This window comes from Belonocnema kinseyi, chromosome 7 (assembly GCF_010883055.1).
Source record: "Belonocnema kinseyi isolate 2016_QV_RU_SX_M_011 chromosome 7, B_treatae_v1, whole genome shotgun sequence".
Taxonomy (NCBI): Eukaryota; Metazoa; Arthropoda; class Insecta; order Hymenoptera; family Cynipidae; genus Belonocnema; species Belonocnema kinseyi.
This window is the reverse complement of record NC_046663.1, coordinates 3826179-3832130: the sequence shown is the minus strand read 5'-3', so window position 1 is coordinate 3832130 and position 5952 is coordinate 3826179. Positions and strand designations below refer to the sequence as shown.

At 21.3% G+C, this 5952-nt stretch overlaps 1 protein-coding gene across 1 annotated transcript in view; it reads left to right on the top strand.

Annotated features, from left to right (window-relative positions):
* The window catches only part of LOC117175921 (ribosome biogenesis protein BRX1 homolog), a 101990-nt gene that overhangs the window by 58305 nt on the left and 37733 nt on the right, over positions 1 to 5952 (top strand). The gene's annotated exons all lie outside the window — the stretch shown is intronic.

The following is a 5952-nucleotide window of genomic DNA, read 5'->3' as shown; positions in this document are numbered from 1 at the left end:
TAAAATATGAACAAATTTACGAAGTAACTTTACAAAAGTTTAAAAATCTTATATACTTCCGTTTAATATTTATCACTTTAGCCTGTGATTGAAGATAAGTTTGGTACGTGTAAATAAATATTTTCTTTACAATATAAATTTCTCTAAATGTATATTATGTTAAAATTCCCATTTCTTTAACTTGATCGGAGGGGAAGAATAGTGACCCAAAAACCCCCCAGAATTTTCACTGTTTGAATTATAATTAAAACAATTTTTTAATTCGTTTTAAAATAATATTTTTTAAATTGTTATTTGTGGATCAAAATTTTTAATTTTCAATTACAAATTCAGAATTTAAAAAAGGGAACACTTCAAATTTTAATCTTCAAAGTCTACATTTTAAACTATTGAATTTTAACGAAATATCAACTATTACATTTTTCGTAAAAAATTCAAATCCTTGGTTGAAAATTTAACTACTTCCAGGATAGTTTATTTTCTTGGTTCAAGATTCAGAATTTTAGTTTAAAAAATCTTCTTTTGTTATTAAAAAATCGTTCTTTTGACTGAAATTTTTTTTTAAAGTGAAAATTCCAATTAATCATTAAAAATTATGTTTTTTGTAGAATCTTTACATTCTCGAGTTGAAAATTTAACAGTTTCGTTTTGCTTTTATTGAAAAATTGATATTTTTTAGTTTAGAAATTTAACTATTAAAGGTTCAAGTTTTTAGAAACGAAAAAAAATATAAAGAAAAGATTCTTCTTGATTGAAATATTAACTGCTTGGCTGAAAATTTACGTATTTTGTTGAAAATTCGCCTTTTTTGTAGAAAATTAATCTGTTTTAGTTCCAAATTAAACAATTTTTTGGAAAATTCATTTTTATTGTTTAAACCCAACTGACTTTTATTTAAAATTAAATTCTTTTTTATAAAAAAAACCAATATCAAATTTTCGTTAAAAATTTAACTCCTTGGTTGAAAATTGAACTACTTCCTGGATAGTTCATTTTCTTGGTTCAAGATTCAGAATTTTAGTTTAAAAAATCTTCTTTTGTTATTAAAAAATCGTTCTTTTGACTGAAATTTTTTTTTTTAGTTAAAAATTCCAATTAATCATTAAAAATTATGTTTTTTGTAGAATCTTCACATTCTCGAGTGGAAAATTTAATTGTTTTGTTGAAAAACTGATATTTTTTAGTTTAGAAATTTAACTATTAAAAGTTAAAGTTTTTAGAAACGAAGAAAAAATTCTTCTTGATTGAAATATTAACTGCTTGGCTGAAAATTTACGTATTTTGTTCAAAATTCGCCTTTTTTTTGTAGAAAATTAATCTGGTTAAGTTCTAAATTAAACCATGTTTTGGAAAATTCATTTTTATTGTTTAAACCCAACTGACTTTTATTTAAAATTAAATTCTTTTTTATAAAAAAAACCAATATCAAATTTTCGTTAAAAATTTAACTCCTTGGTTGAAAATTGAACTACTTCCTGGATAGTTCATTTTCTTGGTTCAAGATTCAGAATTTTAGTTAAAAAAGTCTTCTTTTGTTATTAAAAAATCGTTCTTTTGACTGAAATTTTTTTTTTTTTAATGAAAATTCCAATTAATCATTAAAAATTATGTTTTTTGTAGAATCTTTACATTCTCGAGTTGAAAATTTAACTGTTTTGTGTTTGTTGAAAAGCTGATATTTTTTATTTAGAAATTTAACCATTAAAAGTTAAAGTTTTTAGAAACGAAAAAAAATATAAAGAAAAAATTCTTCTTCTTGATTGAAATATTAACTGCTTGGCTGAAAATTTACGTATTTTCTTGAAAAATCACCTTTTTTGGTAGAAAATCAATTTTTTTTTTGGTAACACTGAAACTGTTTGGTGGAAAATTAATCTGGTTAAGTTCAAAATTAAACAATTTTCTGGAAAATTCATTTTTATTGTTTAAACCCAACTTCTTCAAAGTCTACATTTTAAACTATTGAATTTGAACGATTCACAGCTTTTCTATCCCAAATTATTTATCTTGAAATATTTCATGGAAATAATTTTAAATAAAGGGTCTAATATTGTTCAATATTTTTAGAATTTCAAATTGAGTATTTAATATTTAAGACTTTCAAATTGAGTGGATTGAAACGGAATATTTTATATTAAAACAACATTTGAATAGAACTTGAAATAAATTGTAAGTGTTCAATTATGAATCTATTACTTTGAAATTATTTGAAAATTGAAAACAGATTTTAAACCATTTTATTTTAAGCGTTACATTTTTTAAATTATTTAATTTTGAGCAGATACAGAATTCTCTTGTAAAAATCAATTATTTTTAAATTTTTATTATTCGAACTAAAGTTCAATTTTTAAAATCACTAATTAGTTTATATTTAAAGTTAATCAATTTAAAATGCTTCTTGTCAAAAATTGTAAGTTTGAAGAAGTTAACAAATACACTAAATATTAAGAAGAAAGTTGAAATAGAAAATTATTTTGGAAATTGATAAAGTTGAAATAAACTTCAATGTTTATTTAAAATATTATTCTCGTCTATAAAATCTTCAGTTTTCTACCATAATGCGAAATTAATTCATAGAACCCAATAAAATAATTCACTATTAAATGTTTATTTAATAATTAATTTTTTTGGGTTTAAAATTTTATTAAAGTCAAAATTAAATTATTTTGTTGAAAATTAAAAATTATAGTTAAAAACTCATGCTTGGTTGAAGCATCGTCTTTCTGGCTTAAAAATTCAACAATTTTTTTACCACTTTTTTCTTTCTTGACTAAATTTGTTGTTAAAAATTCAACTATTTTCTTGAACAGTAATCTGTTTTGTTTAAAAATTCATCTTAAATTGAAATAAACTTTCTTTAAAATTTCAGTTGTTACAACAACTATTACTAATATGTTAAAAGTTTATTTTTTGATTCAAAATAGATAATTATAGTTGAAAGTTATTTTTTTTTGTTTAAAATATTTTTGTAACTAAAAATATAATTCCACTCCTTATTTGAAATTTTAGGTACTTTCTTGGAAATTCATTTTTTTATTGAAGATTCATAATTCTAGTTCAAAATTCGCATTATTTTTTCTGTTAAAAAAATTTAACTGAAAATTGACCAATTTTGTTAAAAATTTATATTTTAGGGCTTAAAATTCTCATGTTTTTATAGAAAATTTGTCTCCTTGGCTTTGAAAATTCAAAAATTTGGTATAAAAGTCAACTATTTAGTACAAAATTCAACTACTTATTTTTTGGGTAAAAATTTCTTTTATTTTTTGGTAGAAAAATAACCTTCTCGATTGAAAATTCAACTATTTCATTAAAAATATATGTATTTTGTTCACAGTTTATTTTTTTTGGTAGAGAATCAATTTTTTCTGGTTAAAAATGCAAAATTTTGGTTAAAAAGTAATCTGGTTTAGTTGAGGATTCAATTATTTTGTTAAAAATGAGTTTTTGTTGATTAAAGTTAACTTTTTTTTTTAAATTAAAATGTATTTACGTTAAAATACCAGTTATTATAACAACTATTACTACATTTTAAAAAGTTTATTTTTTGGTTGCAAATACATAATTATAGTTGAAAATTCGTTTCCTGTTGTACGAAAATTAATTTCTTTAACTAAAAATTAAATTTATTTTCTTTGAAAATTCGACTGATTGGTTTAAAATTAACATTTTCGTTAAAAATATATATTCTTGTGTTGAGAATTCAATTTCTTGGTTGAAATTTCAACTACTTTCTTTACAGTTTATTTTTTATTTGTTTAGAATTTTTTTTTTAATTAAAAATTTAACAATTGTTTTGAAAATTCATATTCTCGGGTTAAAAATGCTACTGTTTTATAGAAAATCCGTCTCCTTGACATAAAAATTCAACAATTTGGTATAAAAGTACATATTTGCTACAAAATTAAACTGTTGTGTAGAACATTCATTTTTTACCTAAAGTTAATTCTCCTCCATTAAAATTTAACTATTTAGTTTAAAAAAATGTAGAAATGAAAAAAAAAGATAATAATCATATAATATAAGAAAAATAAAAAGAATATCAACTAAAAATTAATAAAATAAAATTTGGGCAAACATCACATCCACTGTTTAAAACTATTTAGTTGAAAATTTCTCTTTTTGATAGAAAATCAATCTTTTTGGTTAAAAATTTAACTCTGGTAAAAAATTCGCCTCTTCTAGTTAAAAATTAATCTTTTTGGTTGAAAACTGGTTAAACATATAATTATTACTTCATTTTAAAATTCTTTAAATTACAAATGCACGCTTAAAAATGAAGTCCAAAAATGGACAAATTTGAAATTTAAAGCTTTTAGAATCGAGCATTGAAAACTGAATGATTTCATAAATTAAAAGGTTAAAAATTACGTTCAAAAAAAAAGAAAATTTAAATATAAATTTATTTTTAAATGCATTAAATGTGATGTAAAATTGATAATATTTCAAATTATAGTATAGACTTTTCCTCAAAATGTTTCTAAACTCAGTCTCAAAAAATGTTCAAATTTCAAGGTTGGCCAAATTAAAAAAAAAAATCATTTTCGTAGTCGATGATTCATCTTTTTCGTTGAACATTGAACTATTTTGTTAAAAATTAATTTTTTAAATTAAATTTGGGGTTGAAAATGGATCTTTTCCAGTTAAAAAAAAACTTTTTCTTAGAAGATTCAACAGTTCTTGTAGAAAATTCAACTATTTGTTTAAAAAATAACTCTTTTATTGGAAATTCATAATTTTGGGACAAAAAAGTTTGATAGAAAACTCATCTTTTTGACTTGAAAATTCAATTATTTCATTAAAAATTATATTTTTGGTAGAAAAATCAAATGTTTTGCAGAAAAATTGTCTTTCAGGCTTAAAACTTCAATAGTTTGTTTACATTTTTTTCTTTCTTGCCTGAAAAGTCTTTTTCGAGATAAAATGTTGTCTTTGGTTGAAAATTTACGAACTTTAATGAAAATTCGATTTTTTTTAATTCAATTTTTTTCATTTAAATAGGAACTCATTTTTTTATCAAAGATTTTATTATTTAGTTGAAAAGTAATTTCTTTTTTTAATTAACCTCAACCTTTTTTAAGAAGTTATCCTTTTTTGTTAAAATTTCATAATTTCGGGTAGAAAATTATCTTAAAAATTATCTTTTTAGTTGAAAATTTCAATTTTTCACAGAAGAATAATTTTTCTAGCTTGAAAATGCAACTTTTTTTGTTGTTACTTTCTTGAAAGAAAAAAGCTTTTTTGGTAGAAAAGTCAATCGCTTTGTTAAAAATATCTTCTTTTTTTAACATTAACATTTTTTTGGTTGAGAAAATTTTTTGTTGAACCATTATTACATTTTTGTTAAGCATTCATCTTTTTTAGTTGAAAATTAAACTAAACTCTTAAAAGTTTAACGCCTTTCTTAAAAATTCATTTTTAGTGGTGAAAATTCCTCATTTTAGTTGTAAATTTGACTATTTTGTTCACGACTCATCTTTTAGAAATTAAATTCAAATTTTCTGTTAGAAAATTGAATGAAAATGAACTTTTTTCATAAAAATTCATGTTTTTAGTTAAAAATGTAACTTTTTTTTCTTGAAAATTGGTCTTTTTGCCTTAAAAATTCAACAATTTGATTAAAAGGAATTTTTATGAGTTAAATTGTTTTTTATTTAAAATTAATATAGTTTTGTGGTTGAATCAACAACTATCACATTTTTCGTTTAAAATACACATTTTTTGGTTGCCAATTCAACACTTTGCTGAAAGGTTATACTAGTTCCTTAAAAATGAATTTTTTTTTTGTCAAAGATTCATCAGTTTAGTTGACAATTTATCTCTTTCGTTGAAAATTTTACTTTTTTCTTAAAAAATCGCCACTTTCGGGATAAAAGTTTAACTTTTCTGGTGTAAAATTCAACTATTTTATTAAAAATTAACTTTTTCATTAAAACTTAACTTTATCGGTTG